This window comes from Hyaena hyaena, unplaced genomic scaffold, assembly GCF_003009895.1.
Source record: "Hyaena hyaena isolate Hyena2069 unplaced genomic scaffold, ASM300989v1 scaffold_311, whole genome shotgun sequence".
Classification (NCBI taxonomy): Eukaryota; Metazoa; Chordata; class Mammalia; order Carnivora; family Hyaenidae; genus Hyaena; species Hyaena hyaena.
Window position 1 is genome coordinate 1,550,481 of NW_024080944.1, and position 23,893 is coordinate 1,574,373.

A 23,893-nucleotide genomic window follows, 5' to 3' on the forward strand; every position below is an offset into this window, starting at 1 on the left:
CTTTGACAAAGCAGGAAAGAGTATCCAATGGGAAAAAGACAGCCTCTGTAACAGATGGTGCTGGGAGAACTGGACAGCAACATGCAGAAGAATGAAACTAGATCATTTTCTCACACCATACACGAAAATAAACTCAAAATGACTAAAGGACCTGAACGTGAGACAGGAAACCATCAACACCCTATAAGAGAAAGCAGGAAACAACCTCCTTGACCTCCACCACAGCAACTTCTTACTTGACACATCCCCAAAAGCAAAAGAATCAAGAGCAAAAATAAATGATTGGGACCTCATCAAGATTAAAAGCTTCTGCACGGCAAAGGAAACAATCCATAAAACTAATAGGCAACCAATGGAATGGGAAAAGATAGTTGCAAATGACATATCAGATAAAGGGTTAATATCCAGAATCTATAAGGAACTCACCAAACTACACGCCCGAAAAACAAACAACCCAGTGAAGAAATGGGCAGAAGACATGAACAGACACGTCTCCAAAGAGGACATCTAGATGGCCATCAGAGACATGAAACGATGCTCAGCATCCCTCCTCATCAGGGGAATACAAATCAAAACCACACTGAGATACCACCTCACACCAGTCAGAGTGGCTAAAATGAGCAAATCAGAGGACTCTAGATGCTGGAGAACATGGAGAAACGGGCACCCTCCTAAACTGTTGGTGGAAATGTAAACTGGTACAGCCCCTCTGGAGAGCAGTGTGGAGTTTCCTCAAAAAATTAACACTAGAACTCCCCTATGAGCCAGCAATAGCAGTGCTAGGAATTTACCCAAGGGATACAGAAATGCTGATGCATAGGAGCACGTGTACCCCAATGTTCATAGCAGCACTCTCCACAATCGCCAAAGTATGGAAAGAGCCTAAGTGTCCATCAACGGACGAATGGATCAAGAAGATGTGGTTTATCTATATGATGGAATACTACACGGCAATGAGAAAGAATGAAATGTGGCCATGTGTAGCAACATGGATGGACCTTGAGGGAGTTATGCTGAGCGAAATAAGTCAGGCAGAGAAGGACAAATACCATATGTTTGCATGTGTAGGAGGATTAGGAGGAACTTAACGGAGGACGTGGGGGAGAAGAAGGGGAAAAATAGCTGGGGAGAGGGAGGAGGCAAACCATGAGAGACTCTTGAATGCTGAGAACAAACTAAGGACTGATGAGTGTGGGGCGGAGGGAGGGAGATGGGCATGGAGGAGGGCACTTGTTGGGATGAGCACTGGTGTTATATGGAAACCAACTTGGCAATAAACTATTTGTAAAGAATAAATAAATAAAGGAAATAACAGAAGCTTGAAACATCAGAAATTAAGAAAAAACATTTTTTAGCATAAAAAAACGAAAAGAATCAGAAGTGCTAAATCCCAAAACCATCTATAGCGAGAAAATTAAGCAAATCATTCACTGTCTGACTGTCACAATTAAGTGCTTTATTGTATTGGGAAATTTTCACTTTAACATTTTAATTTGGCATTAATATTTTACTTATTTGCTTATGGAGAGAAAAAAGACTTGCTCAGTTTAAGAGGTGGAAATGCTTAAATTAACCACTGTTCGAAAGTCTTATCTACATATTGGGAAATCTATGAAAACATGTACTAACAGACCACAAAAATGTAGTATGGAAATAAGTCTTACACCCCACATGTCCTAAATTCTACATAGTAGTAAGTAAAATTGCCAAAATTCAGTTAACTTCTGTTTCTCAACCATTCCAGCAATTCCAGCGGAGGTGGGAATAGAATGGAGATTCAAGTTTCCAGTTACTCTTCGAGAGGTGTTTTCTCAAACCCAGATCCAGTTTTCTTGCAATTTCCTGTGATTCCATTTCAGCCAGCCCCATGGGGTGGAAGAGCATGTCCCTTAGTCTTCTCTGCACTAGAACTAGAACTAGTTCTAGAACTAGTTCTAGAACTAGAACCCTTCACTCATCGTTGTAAGGAGACTGGATGGACTGCGGGGAGGAGCCTCCCTGTGCAGGTACCTCCAAGAGCCACCAAGAAACCCTCCTTTCCTCAGACCTGCCTCCTCAGCAGAGCAAAGGTGACTACAAGGCTCTGTGCTGGTTGGACTGGCCTTAACTGGGATATGGGGAGCTGTGCCAGCCCCCCGCCCATGGGGCTTCAGCAACAGGAGAGACCTCCACACATCTGTGGAAGAGCAGCAGGCAGCTGCTGGGCCTGGAGAACAGCCAGCCAGAGGGCTCCCTGGAGAGGCCAGACCCCTAGGCCAGGCTTTGGTGGGCCAGGCCCTGGTGGGCAGAACTGGGTGGCGGGGAAGGCACACCGGTTGACAAGTGGCCCCTCATTAGCAGGAAATTTCTTTATATATATATATATTTATACATACATATATATATATTTCTAGGAGAGAGAGACAGCATGAGCAGGGGAGGGTCAGAGAGAGAGGGAGACACAGACTCTGAAATAGGCTCCAGGCTCTGAGCTGGCAGTCAGCACAGAGCCCGACGCGGGGCTCGAACCCACGAACCGCGAGATCATGACCTAAGCGAAAGTCGGACGCTTAACCGGCTAAGCCACCCAGGCGCCCCCATTAGCAGGACATTTCTAAATGTGCTGAATCAAAACCTCTACTGCAGGCCCTGCTTGCCCCTCCACTTCTTCCTCTGTCCTCCCACCAGCCTTCTACCCCCGGATTCCACTTTTTAAAGCCACTTTCACTTGCTTCCAAAATAATCCTGAATTGGGGCAGGAAGGGCTCTATCTAAAAATCCCCACTTTAGCATGGCTTCCAGTGTGGATGCCCCGGGTAGGGGAGAATTACCAGATTTAGAGAATAAATAGAGCTGGTGAGACAGGATCGAGGCACTGGTGTCATGAGTCCTCTTATTCTGGGGGTGTCTGCAGCTGCATGCAGGAAGTCAGAGAAGACAGTGGGATTCTTTACTGATGGTGGTCTACACATCTCCACCTATACACTCCAAGCAGCCCTCTGTTGCTACCTTCCGCAGTCAAGTCAGCTCCCAGAGGTCCTCTCCCCTCTCCCAGCCTCCTTGGTAACTGGTTCCCTGGCTAGGGATGGATGACTGGACATCAGCTTGAGATTTCAGCCTGGTCCACACCTCCCTACAGCCCGGGATGGGGTCATGCTGAAGGCCCCAGACCCCAACAATGTCAGCACTGTTTTCCCAGGCCCTCAGCACTGTGTGGAACCTGCTACGGTTGGCAGCTCCCATAAGCCCTTACAGCTATGGGTGGACAAGTGTATGACGAGCCCCCACCAGGATCTACCTTACAGTCTCATCAGGCATCATGGATACCTGGCAGATGGCAAGGACACTGTTCCCACTTCCTGCCCTGAGAAGGCCCTCAGTGATCAAAGCTCTCTGTCCAGGCCTTCGGCTTTACTGATGCTCCTAATGGTGCCTCTGTTCACTGCTGGACACTGGTCCGGGACCCAAAAGTACACTCTGATGCTACCAAGGAGGCTCGTTCCTTCCACAGGGATGCAAACAGGTGGGAACTTCTGGAAGATGCTTCCTTAAGCAGTACGTGGGACTGTTGTGAGGTCGCCTACCTGGCCTCCTGGTTGCCCCATTGAAGAGCCCTGGTAGGCTCTGGGAGGGTCCCTGAGGAGGCTTCCATCCAGGTTACAGAAGACAGGTTGCCTTGTCCTGTGAGTTGAGGCGGGCCTCTAACTCCAGGAAGCCTCTCCGGCTCACTGATGCTGATGAACTTGACTCGGCTCATGATGGGTGATGATGTCCACCCTGGGTATGGACTTCTGCGTCTTCACCCACTGCTGCTGGCTCAGGGCACAGGGCCTTGCAGCATATCCAGTTGCAGGCCCAGGAAGCAGGATCTAAGGAATCCCTAGCACCTACCAGAGTTTTCCAGTAAAGAGTTGTGTACCGGGGCGCCTGGGTGGCACAGTCGGTTAAGTGTCTGGCTTCAGCTCAGGTCATGATCTCACGGTTCGTGGGTTCGAGCCCCGCATCGGCCTCTGTGCTGACAACTAGCTCACAACCTGGAGCCTGTTTCAGATTCTGTGTCTCCCTCACTCTCTGACCCTCCCCTGCTCATGCTGTCTCTCTCTCTCTCTCAAAAATAAATAAAATTTAAAAAAATTAAAAAAAAAAAAGAGTTGTGTGCCAAAAAAAAAATTTAAAGAGCAGAAAATATAGGATACCCAAGTAATTCTGGATTTCAAAGAAACAACAACTAAGTTTGTAAGTATGCTCCAGGCATATTCTATGTTTTATCTAGCAACTCGACTTTCTCCAGATGCAGAGGACAGTCCCACGGGAAGAAGAGCTCTTCCCTCAGCCAGCACCTGGGATGGAGGGTTCAGAAGGACAGAGGACAGAAGGTACCCACCAGGGAAGTGTTCTGTGAACTATAACCAGCAGGGTCTTCACACTTTGCTTTTAAGGAGCTTATCTTCAAGCCTCAGGAAAGACCTTAGCCCAAGGATGACTCAAGATGCCAAGCAGGCCAGGGTGGGCCCATCCTCCCTCTGAGCCTTTCCCTGCCCACCAGTACCTCCTGCCTCCCACCAGCGGGGCCTCTACCCCAGCTCCCTGCCTCCTAGCCAAGCCTCAGGAAGGGCTTCGCCTTCTTCAGTGCATAGGGGTCTTCCTCCGCAGATGAAGGAACATGGGGAATCCATGCTGCGTGAATGTATCCAGGCGTCCTGGCTCCATTCCCTGTCATTATGTACCCTTAAGTGGAGTCCCCTGCAGACACCCGTCTATACTACATCTGTAAATTGGAGACAAAGGCCACCATTTTCCTCACTGGGTTGTATGGGGTCAAAAGTGTGCGGCTAACAGTAAAGAACAGTACGTGTAGGGGTGGTTATTCTTCTCTAGGTCCCTAAATCTAAGTTTGTCAAGGGGCCACCTGTACTTGCTGTCTGCCCTCTCCCCTTTGGAACATAATAGATAAGGAATAGGTGCATCTGTGAGGCACCAGGTTGGCTGAGGACCCCTTTAAATCCCTTTAACAGAAAGGATTAGCTGTGTAGGGTACACCACAATTAGTCCCACCTCAGAGTGGGAGAATGGCCCCCTCAGTTCCTTCTAGTCTAGGGACACTCTCTGAATCGTTTTGCGTTCTAAGAATTATCTTTTCAGAGCGCTTTCTACACTTTTTCAAATTTCCATGTCACCTGAAGTTTCATGACCCAGGGGGAGAGAGCTCAGGCCACCCTCTAGCCTCACCTGGCCCTGCCTCATTGCACATTCCCCCACCCCACCCCCACCCCAGCATGTAGCCAGAGCTCCAGATTGCCACCTCGAGGGCTAGACTCTGGTGCTAGACAAGGGGCTCAAAGTGGACCTCAGTTCTAGAAGCGGGGCCGAGAATAGGGGGGCATTGATCCGCATTTTATGAGCACGCTTACATAATCCTCATAACAGTCCTGACATCAAGGAAGAAACTGCTGCTGCTTAGACAAGCTGAGTGAGTGTCCCAAGGAGGAGGGTATGGCCCCAGAGCTGTCCCACTTGTCAGACAGCAGGTGGAAGCCAGTGCGAGGCTTAAAAGAACTTTAAAGCAGGCTAGTGGTTGCCTCAGTGCCGGCAAGTCCCAGCTCCCACCCAGAAGCAAGGGGCAGAGTCACAGGTGGCAGCCAGGCTCACTGACCAGCCTCCAGAGGGGAGGAGCCCTGACATCAAGGGCCAAGAATTGGGAAGCTGGATAGAGAAACAGGAAGTGGCAAGGGTAGGCCCCGGGCGGGTCGGGACACCAGACAGTCCAGGAGTGTATTCGTCTGAGGTCCAAAAGGGCCCAGAGTGGGGGTGGGGGTGGGGAGGGGATCTGGAGGACAGTCATGGTAGGAAGGCCTGTTAGAGGTCCGTGGCCAGGGACCTGGGCCAGAACCCTGAGAAACAGGAGAGCCAAGGGGGCAGCACCAGGGCCTGGGGCCCCTAGCTCAGCCTGGGAGTGCCCTGGGAGCAGCACAGTGCCTCGTTTCCTAGGCCCAGCCACAGGGCATTGTGCTGGATGCGGCCTGAATCACCCCTGCCCTCAAGCTGAGAAGCCATCCCCACCTTCATTTCCCCACACTGTCTGCTCAGCTACTGAGGGTGGCTGCCTGACAGACTGCCTGCCCCCTTCCAGGCCCAGGTCTCAGGCTCACTGGGTTCCCCCAACATGACACTCGCTCCCAACGACTGCCTTCCTCCAGGCCTGTGGACACCCTCTCAGGCAACCGAGATGGACTGGGGTCCCAGGTTCAAGCCTCAGGCTCCCTCCTCTCTCTGGCTCAGTCCCTTCTGTGTCTGGGCTCAGACACCCTGAACTTCAGACAGCCCCAGAGAATCCAGAATAAACCTCCAGAGTCGTCTCCACAGAGTGACCAGATCTGGGTACCTTCCAGAAAGTTGTCAGGTGCCAGGCAGACTCTTGACCCCTTGAGACAATTCCCCTTTCTCTAGGCCTAGGAAGCATCAAAGTGGCCTTTCTTATCCCTCCCAACTTAACTCTCATTTAAGCCCAAACCCCTGGGGGAGGGCCTCCTCTCAGGCTGCTGCAAGTCAGCTCCCCAGCTGTGAATGAACATTCTGGGGGAAAGAGAAGCATTAGACTAGTGGTTCTCAAAGTGAGGTCCCAGGAGCAGCAGCAGCAGCTGGGAACTTGACAGAAATACAAATGCTGAGGCCCCTGACTGAGTCACAGTTCTAAGGTGGGGCCCAGCCATCTGGTGTCTGGTCAGTGTGCCCTGCAGGGGGTTCGGACAGTCACTCGAGTTGGAGAGCACCTGCTTTAGCCGTTGGTGAGCAGGTCTGCGAGGTGTGTGGTGGGTGTTCTCCCTGACACAGCCAAAGAGGGGAAACCAGCCTTTATGTCCAGGGGGAGGAGGAGATTCCTGGAAACACCAGGTCATCCCCCAAAGCCCTTCTGACTTACCCCAGGTGTTAACATCGGGGAGAAAGCCTGAAGCTGCATCAAAGTGGTGCAGGGCCATCTAAGATAAAAAAATTAAAGTTCCCCAAATATTATCATTGGGAGTACTTAGGAAGGCTCTACTGTGGTGCCTTTTACACAAATATTGTGAGTCACAATAACTGTGTTTATCTTCTTTTTCCTTCAACAAATAAGGAAACATCTGTGGGGGTGCTGATATTTATTTATGTTTGGATGAGCATCGTGACGTCGGAAAGTTTTCGTTCAGGATTATAGAACCCTGGGGCTAAAGTGGTGGCCCTGAGGAGGAGTGAGGAATTAATTGGTAAATAATGTAGACCTCTCTTTTAATTAAGAAGACCCCATGTGTCATTCCTTGTGACATCGCTTCAGGCATCTGGCTTCTCAATAAAACGTTAGGTCAGGGCCAGTGGGAAGGGAAAGGCAGTCCTCAGCAGAGGGTGCCTGGCCCAACAACCTCAAATTTAAATTGCCTCTTCTGTGCCTCACTTTCCCCCTGTTTCTCTGCCTTGTGGATGAGCTAAGAAGTCAGGTGCAGTCGCAGACTCAGGCCTTTGATCTCTTGGAGCCAGCCCTTGGGAGGGATCCTTCAGTGCAGGTCCCTACAGTGGCCACCGTAAACCTTCTGCCTAAAAATCCTACTGATCTCTATGGCTCCTGCACTAAATGTAAGGGGACAAAGGGTGCTGTGTATACTGTGACGATAGAGCACAAAGAAGAGTGCCGTGAAAAACCTCATCCACTAGGGGTGCCTGAGTAGCTCAGTCGGTTGAGCTTTTTGCCTTTGGCTCAGGTCATGATACTAAGGTTGTAGGATCAAGCCCCTCATGGGGCTCCACACTGAGCCTGGAGCCTGCTTAAGATTTTTTCTCTCTCTTCCTCTGCCCCTCTCCCTCACTCGAACTCTCTCTCTCAAAAAATAATAATAGGGCACCTGGGTGGCTCAGTGGGTTAAGCCTCCAACTCTTGATTTTGGCTCGGGTCATAATGTCAGAGTTCATGAGATCAGGCTCTGCACTGACAGTGCAAAGCCTACTTGGGATTCTCTCTCTCCCCTCTCTCTGCCCCTCCCCCCATAAACAAACTCTTTAAAATATAATAAGTAATAGCTATGTAATATTTCAAACTGGTGGTGTATTATAATCACTGGCTCTTCCATTCCTCTACAAATGGTTTACAATGAGCTTATTTTAAGATAGAAACAGTGCTATTTATTAAGGAACCAATAAAGTACCTGGCAAATTACACTTGCCTCCAAAAATAACAGGGAGAACCAGAAAGGGCAGAGATGCTCTAGTGACTGGAGGCAGGTGATTCAGACCCCAGGTCATGACAGGGAACGGCTCAGCAAAATCAACCTCTCATCCTCAAGAAGGAAAGCTACAGGTTTAGGGGAAAGCTCCAAAGTATTTCTCCACATTAATGCCGGCAGAACACTTGCCAAAGTTTGTTTCTACTTTTTTGATAAAATAGTACATTTTTCTTTCACTCACTTTTATCCACCTAACCGCTTCCTTGGGGTCTGCATTGGTTCATTATCTTGCCACATGGAATTTTTGGCTATTTCTGAACTAAGGAGGACTGGATGCTGATACAATCCTATAGGACAGGGGTCAGTGGGCTATGGCCCACAAGCCAACATGGCCACCACCTAGTCTACAGTCCACGAACTAAGAATAGTCTCTGTGTTTTTTAAGCTGTGATAAGACACACCAAACATACATTTTATCATCTTAATAATTTTTAAGAGTGCAGTTCAGTGGCATTAAGTACATTCACGCTGTTCAACCATCAACACCATCCAGAAGTCCTTCTACATAACTCTTTTCATCTTGCAAAACTAAAACTCTGTACACATTAGACAGCAATGTGTCCCCATTTCCCTTCACCAGCACCTGGCAACCACTGTTTTACTTTCTGTCTCTATACATTTGGCTACTCTATGTACCTCATGTAAGTATTTGCCTTTTGGAATTGGCATACCTAGCATAACTGCCTCGAGGTTCATCTGTATTCTAGCATATGTCAGAATCTCCTTCCTTTTTAAGGTTGAATAATATTCCATTGTATGTCTATACAATATCTTGTCTATCCATTCCTCTCTCAGTGGATGCTTGGGTTGTTCCCATCTTTTGGCTACTGTGAATAATGCTGCCATGAACCTAAATGTACAAATAATCTCTTTAAGATACTACTTAAAAATTTTTTTTAATATATACCAAAGGGGCACCTTGGTGGCTGTCGATTAAGTGCCCAACTCTTGATTTTGGCTCAGGTCAGGATCTCACAGTCCTGAGATTGAGACCCAGGTTTGAGCTCTGTGCTGGGCATTGAGCCTGCTTGAGATTCTCTCTCCCTCTCTGCCCTTCCCCTCCTTGTACTCACTTTGTCTATCTCAATAATAAAACTATATGTATATGTATATATGTATATGTATATGTATATGTGTATGTGTATGTGTATATGTACAGATGTATAACCAAAAGTGAAATTGCTGAATCATATGGTAATTCTATTTGTAAATTTTTTCGAAACCACCATCCTATTTTCCACAGGGCCTGGACCACTTTGAATTCCCACAAAAAAAAAAATGGCTGTACAACTGTTCCAATTTCTTTACATTCTCATAACACTTATTTTCTGTTTTTGTGATAGTGGCTATTCTATACACTTTTTTTTCTATGCACTTTTAAATGGTGGAAAAGTAAAAAAGATGAAACTATTGGAAAGGGGCATGTGGTAGTGGTCCCCCCTGGGTCATCTCTAGTGTTGATAGATTTCCAGTCTGGGGGCACTGAGGACTTGCCAGCTGTTTCTGCAGCATCAGAAAGACTGGGCAGCAGAGAATCCCAGAGCCAGAAGAAAATTTGGAATTGACAGGGTAATGGTCCTCAAACTTGAGCATGCATCAGGATCTCTTAGAGAACTTGTTAAAACAGAAGTCTGGGTCCCACCCCAGAGTTTCTGATTCATTAGGTCTGTGACAGATTCCAAGATTTTGCATTTCTTTTTTTTTTAATGTTTTATTTACTTCTGAGAGAGAGAGAGACAGACAGACAGACAGACAGAGTGAGCAGGGGAGGGGAAGAGAGAGAGGGAGACACAGAATCGGAAGCAGGCTCCAGGCTCTGAGCTGTCAGCACAGAGCCCGACGTGGGGCTTGAACCCACAAACCATAAGATCATGACCTGAGCCGAAGTCGGACGCTTAACCAACTGAACCACCCAGGCGCCCCAAGATTTTGCATTTCTAACACTTTCCCAGGTGATGCTGATGTGGCTGGTCTGGGAACCACATTTTGAGAACCACTAACCCACAACTTGATATTCAAAGTGTGGTCCACGGACCGGCCACATCAGCATTATCCAGAAACTTCTTAGAAATGCAGGATTTCAGATTCCACTGCAGACCTACTGCGCCAGAATCTCGTACTGACAAGATCCTCATGCAATTTGTGTGCACATTAAAGTTTCAGAAACACTAATCAACCTCACTCATGTTGCAAGTGAGGAAGATTAGTTTTAGGTTGAACACCTTGCTTGAGAAAGGGGAGAGCTGATTCCTGATGTGTGTCCTGGGTGCCCTTCCACACACCAGTGCCTTTCCACCCTGGCTGCAAGGTAGGATCCCTTGGGGAGCAAACACCTATTCCCCAACCCCAGCCCAACGATTCTGATGTAATTGGTCTGGGGTAGGGCACTCAGCATAGGCAGTCTTTGAACTCTCCCAGCTGATTCTAATGCGTATCTGGGGCTGAGAAGCACAGAGACAGCCCACACTGAATACTCATTTCTGTATCATCAATCCATCACCTCATTGAAAAACTATCTGAACCTTGTTTTCAAGTGTCCTGCTCCTGAGACTCATTAGAAAACACTCCTCACCCCTTTTAGTCACAGTCTTCATTTGGGATTTTTTTTTTCCTGATTAGAACACGTTCCAGAAACACTTGCAAATGGTTGCAAGGACAGTTCTCACTGAACCTCTCACCTCTAGTGCAATTCAGATGTGCACAACCTCAGGAAAAACTCCTCTACCCCCTAAGAATAGCTTAGAAGAAACTCCCTCCTTCCCTAACGCAAGGGCCTCGCTATTTCTTCACCGAAGAGGGTGCCTCTTTTTTCCCTAGGGACCCAGTCAGTACTGAATGATGGCTACAGAAAGGGCAAGCAGGAGAGGGAAGCTTCCCAGGAACTGTAATGAGCTGGGGAAGGTGATGGCCGCCCTCGCAGGGTCCACAGCCCTTCCCCTAACCCACCAGTCAGTGCTGGAGGAAACAGAAACACAGGTGGAGTTACTGGAGGCCAAGGTTAATGAACTGGCAATAGCTCCAACTCTCCGGTGCTACAGTCTGCAGGCAGCTCCTTGCACCTAAACCTCTATTTGAACCACTACAGATGGGAGGGACTTTAAAGCTTTAGCTCTGGGCTATTCTGCTAAAGGCTGCTCACCGTAGATTACTAGGAGCTCACAGTCAGTAAAGGAAAAAACAAATGTTGGGTTTATGGGCGTGAGATGGAAGAGTAAGCCCCCAGAGGCTGGGGAGGGAGGTGTGAGAGACTCCTTAGAGGGTCCTCAGTGTGCTGGGTGACACCTGGGAGGCACGAGGAAATTGGGGGGCAGTCCTAGGTTGCGTGCTGTCAACAACAGAGCAGTTTGGGGGCGCCTGGGTAGCTTAGTTGGTTAAGTGTCCACCTTCGGCTCCAGTCATGATCTTGCAGTTAGTTCATGAGTTTGAGCCCCGCGTCGGGCTCTGTGCTGACAGCTCAGAGCCTGGAGTCTGCTTCAGATTCTGTGTCTCCTTCTCTCCCTGCCCCTCCCCCGCTCATACTCCATCTCTCAAAAATAAATAAGCATTAAAAAAAAAGAACAGAGCAGTTTGATAATTGGACATCTTATCTGGAAGGCGTGAGTGCTAGCGTTCATGCAATTGCCGAAGGAGCAGGAGTCACCTGATCAGACTCATCAGAAGAGGGGCTTATTTCCTCACTTGTGTGTTTGGAGAATGGCCACCTCTGTCTTGTTCTAAGCCTCTTGGAGGGTGGGGGGCTTGTCTGAGCATGGCTGAGCGGCAGTTAGGAAACCACCATCTGGCTGCCAGCAGGGCTCATTTTAATGTTAAAAACGTTGTCACATTTTTAATTCAAAACCTGGTGTTCTTCTCAAAAACCCGAAAAGACTGTGTCTTTATTTCTTGTCTCTAGAATTCCTGTTCTCTTTGCAGAAAATTACTGTATGCTTCAGAGGGGGGTCAACAATACAAATTCTAAAAAAAAAAAAAAAAAAAAATCCCAATAAAAATGTAAAGCCTGTTCACCACATGGTTTTTAAATTCTGGAATTGAATGTCCACATATTTTCTAAAGATGTCCAGTTCTTGTTTCTATAAATCTTTATTCTACTGTGGGCAACAGAAATCTGAGTACCTTTCCCTAAAATAATTTAGGGTGGTCCTTTCCTTATGTAATGAGAATACAGAGAGGGCAGCCCAGATGGGGTCGGCTGCTCCACGGCGCTATGTGAGACCCAGACTCATTTCATCCATCTTCTCAGTCATCCAGACTTGTATTTGATGAATTATTGATTAAGTGCAGGACAGCAACTTCACCTTCGGCACAAGGAGCATATTTCAAGCCAGAACAAATAGAAGAACAAAAGACAAAATTGCATGCCACCTGGCTCCTTTTAAAGAGCTTCTAAAAAAAAAAAAAAAGAAAAAGCTTCTGATCCTGTCACCCACCAGTGCTATGTCACATGATTACCCCATCCATATGCAAGAAAGACAGGGCAATGTGGTTTTCCCAGCCTGGTTTGCTGGCACCCATGCTAACACTGAGTTACATCAGTAAGGTAGAAGCAGAGAATGGATAGTAGGAAGGCTGTCGGCAACTTGGCCAGCTTTGCAGGAGCGTAAAACACATATGTAACCTCTCAGTATTCAGCCCATATGAGTCACATCTCAAATTAAAACAACTGTGAAATGAGTTGCAGGCTGCCCCTGATTTACAAATGCTTATGGTACGAGGAACGCATATAATACTTGCCAACTGGTGTCTATCTCACCGAATGCCCCAGTTGTCCCCATGACCTGGCAGCTGGCCCAGATTGTTATCTCCCAGTACCCATCTTCCTCTTTTTCTGGCAGGAACAGAAGCTCCCGTTTTTAGCTGGGCACATGTCTGCCTGGAATAAAGACAATGTTTTCCATCCTTTTTTTGCAGCTAGATAGGTCTGGCCAGTGGAACCTAAGCAAAGGTGTCCCAGGCAGTTTCTGGGAAATGTCCTTATAGGGAGAGAATGTGCACTTCTGTGTCTACTTCTCTGAAATGTGGACAAAATGGCTGGAGCTCAGAAACCATTTAGGGCTGCGAGGTGGAACTCACACTGAGAATAGCAGAGTAATAAAGGAAAAGGAGCTTGGATTCCTCATGATCTTGAAGCTTCTGTAGCAGCCCTGGACGGCTTATCCATGAACTTGATGAAAGGGGAATGAACTTCCATCTTGTTTCAACCACTGTTAATGAGTTTCTGACACTTGCAACTGAACTTCAGCTTAGTGTTACATTTCCTTTAGGAACCTCTCCCATAAGCATAAGAAGGATTCCTCATCTCATACGTGGTGATCCATCTAGTTTCTGACCCTTACTCTGTCCCTGTCTTCTGGGCCATGGCTTTCCTCTTCATTCTCAGCTCCTCAAGCATGTGCTTTGAATCCCAGTCAGTGACCTGTAAGTGTACTCTTTCCCTTAATCTGTGCGTGTCCTCCTTCACTGCCCTTCTCTACTTGTGTCCTAGGAAGATTGGACTAGGGACCATCGATGGAGGAGGGGTACAGAGGGAGGATGCACAAAGTAGAATTAACCCAGGAGCACAGACTCATGAAGACACATTGGAAAGTCATGTCTGTCTAAACGCAGGACCCCTCCTTGCCCTTCCATACCTTTCTCTTCATTTGTGTCACAAATGTCTTCCCTTACAGCCATTTGACTTTAAAGCACACACTTAGAAACACTACTAGCCCTGGAGGAGAAAGGACTATTTTCCATTCACAGTTTACTGTGAATTCGTTTAATCCACTTCGTTTTTTAATTCATTCTTCCATTAAACATTCATTAAGAGCCTATTTTATATCCTAAGAGATAGACAGGTAGTTTATTATTTGACTGTTCTGGAGATCAGAAGTCCAATACAGGTCTCACTGAATTCAAATCAAGGGGTCAGCAGGGCTGGGTTCCTTTGTGGAGATTTTTGAAGAATCCATTTCCACAGCTATTCTGCTTCTGGAGGCTGCAGGAATTCTTTGGTTCGTGTCCCCTTCCTCCATCTTTAAAGCCAGCAACAGCCACTGGAGTCCTTCTCATTGCATGTCTCTGACCACAGGGGAGAAGCTTTCTGGGCCATGAGTTCTCAGACTCAGGTGATTAGGTTCCTTGACTACCGCACCCCCCCCCCCCCATCAAAGTAACAGTCCTAGCTCAAGGTCTGTAACTTTTTTTTTTTAATGTTTTATTTATTTCTGAGAGAGAGAGAGAGAGAGAGAAAGAGAGAGAGGAGAGAGGGGCAGCATGAGCAGGGGAGGGTCAGAGAGAGAGGGAGACACAGAATCTGAAAAAGGCTCCAGGCTCTGAGCTGTCAGCACAGAGGCCGACGCGGGGCTGGAACCCACGGACAGTGAGATCATGACCTGAGCCGAAGTCGGACGCTGTTAACGACTGAACCACCCAGGCGCCCCAATCAAGGTCTGTAACTTTAATCACATTTGCAAAGTCGCTTTTCCCATCTAAGGTAAGAAATTTACTGGTTCCCATGATTAGAACATGTAGGTCCTTGGAGGCCTTTACTCTGCCCCAGATCCTTCCATTTACAAGCCCCAAAGCCACTACCCACAGCCAGATTTCTTAAAATCCGTTTTCCTCCTCCATCCACTCCCAAAGCTGCAACCGCCCTCTGTCACAGACCCAGCCCTAAGCTGCCTCCTTTATCCTGGAGCCCCCTTTTTCCGGAGCCTGGGGAGGGGCAAACGCTTAAACCGGAAAGCGATCTGCGCCGGCGTCCGCGTGCTGCCGAGGGGTGGGACGCAGCTACCTTTGGCGATCTCTGGCCCGCCCCAGCCCCAAGTGATGGCCAAACACACGGGTCCCCAACTTCTGTCTCCTAGACCTCGTCCCACTGGCTGTGACGACCGTGAGGTCACTAGGAGCTCTCCTCGCCCGAGCCCCGACCTCAGACCCACGAACCCTGGAGGGAGCTTTCCTGCCTCTACCCCTCTCCCCCGCCCCCTCGCGGGCCATTCCCCTCCGCCCCCTCCGCCCCCTCGCGAGCCGCCCCCTCCGCCCCCTCCAGCCCCCGCCCCGCTGCGCCCGCCGGCGGCCGTCTCCATGGCGCTGGGCGCACGCGGGAAAGCCGGCTCGAGAGGGACGCGGGGATCCGGCGCCCGAGTGAGTGCGGGGCGCGGGCCGGAGGCGAGGTGGCGGGGCGGGCGGCCGGCATTCGGTCGGGGGGATACAGAGTTGTGGCGTGCAGCGGGGAGCCCTGGAGGAGGGAGCCGAAAGCAGCCCCTCCTCGCCCCTTAGCCCCTGGGACTCCGTGGGAGCGGGGGAAGCTGGGCGAGACGCAGACTTACTCGAGCTCTTCTCCCCTTATATGTCGGAAGGGTGGGCCCTCCTACCCCTATTCTCTACCCTGCAGCCCTCACCCCACACGCGCAGTTCCCAGAGAGTCACAGTTAGCAGAGGGTGGGGCACCTACTCCGTAGGTCTCCAGCAGATATTCATTAATGAGTCAGCCAGTCCAGGCGGGCCTGGAGCACCCAGGTACTTGCTAACTTGGGCCCCGCAAGACTGTATATGGAAATGACTAAGAAATGCTCGTGATAAAATAGTAAGAGAAAAACTCAAGATTTCAGAGGGCCTTACTAGAGTATTTATAGAATGTTATGTGTGTAGCTTGTGCTCCTCTAAATACCCAGCAAAGGCTGGGGAGAAATACTTCATATTGTCAACAATAAGTAATATTCTACAGTACCAATCTTAGCTTGGTCTGCCTTACCAAACTACCATAGACCAGTGATCTAAACAACAGAAATCTATTTCTTACATTTCTGGAAGCTGGGAAATCCAAGATCAGGGTCCATTAAGGAAGGTTTCATTCTGAAGCCTTTTCTTGGCTTGTAGGTGGCAGCCATTTCAAGGGAGAGAAAATACACTCTCTGGTGTCTCTTCTTCAGTGGACACTAATCCCCTTGTGGGAGCCCTGCCTTCATGACGTCATCTAACCCAGATCATCTCCCAAAGGCCACGTCTCCAAATACCGTCACACTTGGGACAGGACTTCAACATAGGAATTTGGGGAGGGGGAGACAAAAACCTTCAGTCTGTAGCAGTGCCTTTTAGGTGGTATGTGACAGTGGTTAAGAATTTGGGCTCTGGAACCAAGCTGCCTGAATTTGAGTCCCACTGCACCATTTACTAGTCCCACTGGCAAATCACTTCCCTTGCTTTGCCTCAGGTACCCCGCCTGAGCATTCAGTATGTGCCAGGCTCTGTTTTAGCATCCATCATGTACTAATTCATGAGTCCTCATAACAGTTCTTTTTTTTTTTTAAAGATTTTTTTACTGTTTATTTATTTTTGAGAGACACAGAGAGTGCAAGCAGGGAAGGGCAGAGAGAGAGAGGGAAACAGAGGATCCGAAGTAGGCTCTGTGCTAACAGCAGGGAGCCTGATGTGGGACTTGAGCCCATGAACCCACGAGATCATCACCTGAGCCAAAGTCGAACACTTAACCGACTGAGCCACCCAGGCACCCCTATTCCTCATAACAATTCTTGCCCCTCAGCAGCATCTCTGTGTTACTGAAGAAAAAACTTTACTTTCAATTTGCATTAAATCATTAAACACCAAAGAGTTTATTTTCCCACCATTTTTACAGATGGAAAAAATGGGGAAGTGAAGTTGGTTACCCACAGTCACTCTACTAATAATTAACAGACACGGGATTCAAACTGGTTCCTCTCGCAACAAAGCCTGGGCCGCCCCCTCCAGATGTTTACCAAAAACAGTTTGGGGAGCCAGCAGGCCCAGTCCTGTTCCCAGCTGGTACAAGTCCCATCTTTCCCTTCCCAGGCTTCAAAAGGAATGCCCGTTTAATGTAACATCATAAACACATTTTTGGATAGTCTCTGTAAACTTTCCCAAATGGAAAAATCTATAATACTTCCCATAAATCTTTGTCTCTATGAACACAATTCAGAGACCCAGCTGTTACCTCAAGTTATTGTAACCAAACCAGCGTGAGGTCGATCCTTGGTGAGTCCCAGATATACCAGGTAGATTTGCCACACGACGTAAACTTTCTTTGCAGCAAATAAGGAGACCGCAGGACGTAGCTTCCAAAGTGTGACTGCCAGGGAGAGGGTGAATAAGTTCCTTTTGTTTAGGGTTAGGATGGCTGTTTAGTTAGGGAGGCCTTGTCATTGTAGGCAGAGGCAAGCATAAGGTCACACATGCACCTTAAAGAAATATGCCTATACATACATTGCATGTTACGTAAATGAGGCTGAGGCTCTTCGTTGGGAGGAAATTTCAGTATTCTAATGAGGTAAAGGTAATTGCTTGTCATCCCAGAGGTCACTCAGAGGTCCATTTGCGCAGCGAGCTGGGGGTTTAACTCAGTCTGGGAGGTCTGAGGCACTGGGAGGTGTTGTCAGGGCAGTCACCATCCCCTGAGGGGTGGTTTCAGGCTTCATTCGCCTGAGTTAAGAGCTAAGCTGGAAAGAAGAACTTAAGGAAAAATGTAGGCAAACGTTGGTGAGTACAAGTTGGTAGGCAGTGAAGGTCAGATCCTTGGGTCTAGCTGGTGGCACTTATCACATGGAGGGACCTTTCAAGGCTGAATAATTGAAAGGACAAATCAATACTGATTGGGTGGCTTCCTGTGGCCAACAAAATAATAATAACCTGAATAGTAATAATAAAGCTTATTGAGCACTTTCACTGTGTACCAGACATTGTGCTAAGTGCTTTATTTATTTTTTAAATAAAATACTTATTTTATATAAATGTTAACATTTATATTTGTGAGAGACAGACAGACAGACAGACAGAGCATGAGCGGGGTAGGGGCAGAGAAAGAGAAGACACAATCCAAAGCAGACTCCAGACTTGAGCTGTCAGCACAGAGCCTGACACAGAGCTTGAACTCACAAACCGTGATATTATGACCTGAGTCGAAGTCCACAATCAACCAACTGAGCCACCCAGGCACCCCAAGTGTTTACTTATTTTTGAGAGAGAGAGAGGCAGAGAGAGAGAGAGACACAGAATCCAGAGCAGGCCCCAGGCTCTGAGCTGTTAGCACAGAGCCCGTTGCGGGGCTCAAACCCACAAACGGTGAGATCATGAACTGAGCTGAGGTCAAACGCTTAACCCACTGAGCCACCCAGACACCTCTGTACTAAGTGCTTTATAAATTTGCCTTACATAATCCTTGTGATAACCATAATCCATTTTACAGTTGGAGAAATATGGTTTGAAAAAGCTTCATGGAGTACCTAAAGCCACCTACTGAGTCAAGGGGTGGAGACAAAACTAAAATTTAGGTCTGTTCCCCTTCAAAGCCCATGTTCTTTTTTTTTTTTTTTTTTTAATTTCTGAGAGAGAGAGAGCATGAGCAGGGGAGGGTCAGAGAGAGAGGGAGATACAGAATCTGAAACAGGCTCCAGGCTCTGAGCTAGCTGTCAGCATAGAGCCCGACGCGGGGCTCAAACGCACAAACCATGAGATCATGACCTGAGCTGAAGTCGGACACTTAACCGACTAAGCCACCCAGGTGCCCCTCAAAGCCCATGTTCTTAACCACGATGGATATGCTGCCTCCAGCCTCCAGGAAGTATGTCTATAAAGAGAACTATGCCATTTTAAAATCAATATGTCTTTGGTAATATTTTGTGCCCAACATTATTAATTGTATTCCTTTATAACTGAGTTCCATGGGTTCTGCCATTTAAAGGATCTAAAAGAAAAATAAATGAATCCATGAATATAAAGATTGGACATTGAACAATTCTGCTCAACTGTCTTTATATTAATTTTCTACTCCTATTTTCAGATACATGAGGCACTTTAAAATTTTCGGAGAAGGGCGTGCAGCAATATTTACCAATTTTTAGTGGAGGAGGTGTGATCTCCTTAAAAAGACATCTGTGTATTGTGTTTCAGGGCAAGTTACAATTTTCAGAATCCACGTGGAATCTAACCCTGTAAAACAATGCCAAGAGAAAAAGAAGGAAAACAAAAAACTAAAGGAACGCCCCTGCCCATCGTTCCAGTTCTTCAAAAGTTCCTGAAAACATACGAGAAGCATTGTGCACAGACTCAGACAGCTGTGTGTCCAGCCATCAAACAGGACTTGAAAACCAGCATCAACAATGAACAGATTCTCAGGAAAGTGAGTGTGTGGCCTCCTCTTATTCTTCTCTGAAAGGAACTGACTAGGGTTTGCTCCCTAGGAACTCGGGTCCTCAGAACTCTCCAGTCCAAACTGGTGGTGTCGCCCCCTCTGCGGTCCTGCCTGAATGAAGTCCAAAGCCGGCCTCCAGTACCCAGGCTGTGCTCGGTACTTCTACCTGCCTCCTCCTCCTTTCGAACCTACCCATCCCAGTCCTGCAGCAGGCATGCCTTTTCTCTTATCACTTTACATCTGGAACAGCCAACCTGCCCTTCCCACTCTACATCTAGAAAGCCCAGCTCCAAAGCACCATTTCTGTAACCACTGCCCCTCTCCTTTCCTAGATTTTCTAATTCCTTCTTTTGCAGTTGCTTCTCTGGACTCCCCCACACATCTCCCTGCTCATCCCAAATTCAGGAACTTCTCAGGGCCATTCGTTTTGTGGTAAAATAATTACTGCTTTATTTTTTTTCTACTATACTTCTTATCATTAGCTTCCACTGTTTAATCATAAGAATTAATTATAAGCCTCGTTCAAATTTATAGTCACTTCAGCAATATTTTCTAAACATCTTAAATTAGAATCACTATCAGAAATACGGTTAACATTGGGGTGCCTGGGTGGCTCAGTCGGTTAAGTGTCTGACTTTTGCTCAGGTCATGATCTCGCAGTTCATGAGTTTGAGCCCTGTGTCGGGCTCTGAGCTGTCAGCACCTACTTCGGATTCTGTGCTTCCCTCCTCTCTCTGCCTTTCCCATGCTTGTGCACTCGCTCATTCTCTCTCTCTATCTCAAACTTAAACATTAAACAAAAACAAAAACAAAAAAAAGAAATACAGTTGACATCATGACCCAGTAGGGGTGCCTGCATGGCTCAGTCAATTGAGCATCTGACTTCAGCTCAGGTCATGATCTCATTGTGAGTTCCAGCCCCACATCAGGCTCTGCTGACAGCTCAGAGTCTGGAGCCTGCTTAGGATTCTGTCTCCCTCTCTGCTCCTCCCCCACTCATACTATGTCTTACTCTGTCTCTCAAAAATAAACAAACATTAAAAAAACAAAAACAGGGGCGCCTGAGTGGCTCAGTCAGTTGAGCATCCAACTTAGGCTCAGGTCATGATCTCATGGTTCATGAGTTCGAGCCCTGCATCAGGCTCTGTGCTGACAGCTCAGAGCCTGGAGCCTGCTTCGGATTCTGTGTTTCCCTCTCTCTTTCTGCCCCTCCTCTGCTCAGTCTTGCTGTGTTTCTCAAAAATGAATAAATGTTAAAAATTAAAAAACAACAACAACATATCATGACTCAGTCTGCAAGTATTGGTGTGAATCATGAGACCACAGGGGCTGTTTATGTTGGGTGGGTTGCTTTGGTTGGGTCCCCATTTTGATTTTGAGCCTCACTAAAATAAAAGTCTCATGAGACATTTATTCTTTACCTCATAGGATACACTCAGATAATTTCTCCTTTTCTGTTTCATTAAAGAAAGAAAGAAAAAAGCTGGTTACAGCCTACTCAGTTCATTTCCTGAGCCAATAATGGGTAGTAACCTGCTGGAAAACTCACTGCCCTGTGAAATTTTTCATGGGGCTTTGCATGTGGCAGGAACTTTATAAGTCTGTGTTGAATTACCACCCCAATGCACATGGTATCCAAAGTTAATTACTATTTTAAGTGTTCTAATGTTGTCTGATGACAATATTCTTTACGTGTTCAGATGCATGGATATGTCTTTATGATTCCCACCTGTAAGTTTTTTCTGATGCTCCAGTTCATGCTTGTAACACCTGATGACTCCCCGCTGAGCATTCTGCCAGTTTCCTTGGAACCTTTGCTCATGACAATTCGAGATGAGTGTTACATGCTGGGGAAAGAGATCTGTGTCTGGGGCCTTCAGCTGAGTAACCCAGAGATTGCCAGACTGGTGAGTCATGCATTATAAAAATACTCCTTCAATTAAACTTTAAAATTGAATTTAAACATAATATATCATGTATTCCACCTATAGTTCATTTGGTTATTGACTGATATGCTGCAAGCTTTTCTTTAAAAAAATGTATTTTTTAAATGTTTATTTATTTATTTATTTATTTATTTTTGAGAGAGAGAGAACACAAGCAGGAGAGAGGCAGAGAGCAAGGGAGAGAATCCCACGCAGGCTCCATGCAGTCAGTGCAGAGCCTGATGTGGGGCTTGATCTCATAAACCCATGAGATCATGACCTGAGCTGAAATCAAGAGTGGGATGCTTAACCAACTAAACCACCCAGGTGCCCCCAAAACAATGTATTTTTAATGAAGCATTTCAAACTTCTATAAAGGTGCAAAAAATAAAAAAGAAATTATAGTACATTCATATAGTAGAAAACTTTATAGCAGTGAAAATGCATCAATTACAGTTATGCAGAAATAAAATAGGGTGACTCTCATAAGCCTAAGATACAAGTGAAGAGAGACCCAAAAGAATACATACTACATGTTCCATTTTGTAAAGTTTAAAAAACAGGTAAAACTATAATGTTTGACTATCATAAAATTACTTTTAGGGAGGAGAAAGGAGGTAGAAATTGGGAGAGGGTATTAGTGCATTAGTGCCCATTTTTCTAGTCTCTTGACTGAAAATGCCTTTTGTTTTGTCATTGAATGTGTTAAACTTATCATCTCTAATAGTTTCAAATCTGAATTATTTTGGAGTCTGATACTGCTGACTCTCGCTTTTACTGGCCCCTACTCATGGGACATTTCTTTGTGTGTTTTTGTGATTTCTTTTGTACTAGTAACTCATATATCCTGGGAAAAGAGTTGAGGCAATTCCTTGAGCTCTGATTTGAAGATAGAATTCTCCAGAGAGGCTTTACATTTGCTTTTGCCATGCACTCAAGGTGCTACCATCTCAGGGCTACGTTAAATTATTAAATTCTTTTTTTTAAAGTTTATTTACTTATTTTTTGACGGGGAGGGGGGCGGGAGTGGAAGAGGAAGAGGGAGGGAAGCGCAGAGAGAGAGACATAGAGAGGGAATCCCAAGCAAGCTCTGCATTGACAGGGCTCAAAGTCACGAATTTGAGATCATGACCTGAGCCAACGTCAGATACTTTCACCAACTGAATCACCCAGGTGCCCCAAATTAATACATTCTTGATCCGAGGTCTCTGAACCATCCAGGTGGTATCAATTCAGGGTGCAAATACCTGTGTTAAGACTAGCTCATGAGTTCACAGGGGTTATATTTTTTCTGTGTACTCAGGCACACTTTGAGCTAGGCAATTTTCCCTGGAGAAAGAAGAGTTAGGTTTATTTGTAGTTCATCCTTACTCTTAGGACATAGTGCAATAGCTCACTTCATGTCTGGAGCCGTACCTTTATGCAGATTTCCTCTCAGATTCCTCACTTCCAGTGGCCTTGGGCTTTATCTCCTGTTCCCTGACCTGCTCCCCTGATGCTCTCAAATGGAAAGCTGGCTTCAGTGCCCTGAACATCTCCCTAGGCTCCCGTATTCTCGCATGCATTGACCTTTGAGTATTCCTCTTTATCCTGCCAATCAACACATTTTAAAAAGATATTTTTATTTTTATGTATTTTTAAAAAATTTTTTTAATGTTTTATTTATTTCTAGGAGAGAGAGAGAGAGAGTGTGTGAGCAGAGGAGGGTCAGAGAGAGAGGGAGTCACAGACTCTGAAACAGGCTCCAGGCTCTGAGCCATCAGTCAGCACAGAGCCCGACGCGGGGCTCGAACCCACGAACTGCGAGATCATGACCTAAGCGAAAGTCAGATGCTTAACCGACTAAGCCACCCAGGCGCCCCTAAAAAGATATTTTTAAAACTCTTAGAAGAAAGCATAGAGGAAAAGCTTCATAATGTTGAATTTGGCAGTCATTTCTTATACATGACACTAAAAGCATAGGCAACAAAACTAAATGATTTGGACAACATCAACATTTAAATCTTCTATGCACCAGGGAGCCTGAGCAGCTCAGTCAGTTGAGTGTCCAGCTTCGGCTCAGGTCATGATCTCTTGGTTCGTGGGTTCGAGCCCTGCATCGGGCTCTGTGCTGACAGCTAGCTCAGAGCCTGGAGCCTGTCTTCGGATTCTGTGTCTCCCTCTCTCTCCGACCCTCCCCTGCTCACACTGTCTCTCTCTCTCAAAAATAAACAAAAACATAAAAAAAAAATAAAACTTTTGTACATCAAAGGACACAATCAAGTGAAAAGGAAACCCACAAAATAGAGAAGAATAATTGCAAATCATATGTTTAATAAGAGGTTAATATCCAAGATATATAAAGAACTACAGTTCAACCACAACAAAACCAAACAACCAATTTAAAAATGGGCGAAAGACTTAACACTTTATCCAGAGAAGTTATTCAAATGAACAGTAAGCAAACAAAAGATGTTCAGCATTGCTAATCTTTGAGGAAATACAAGTCAAAACTACAATGAGATACTACCTCATGTCAAATAGTATGGTGACTCTCCAAAAAAAGCAGAAAAGAGTGTGTCAACAGGATGTGGAGAAATTGGAAAACTTGTACA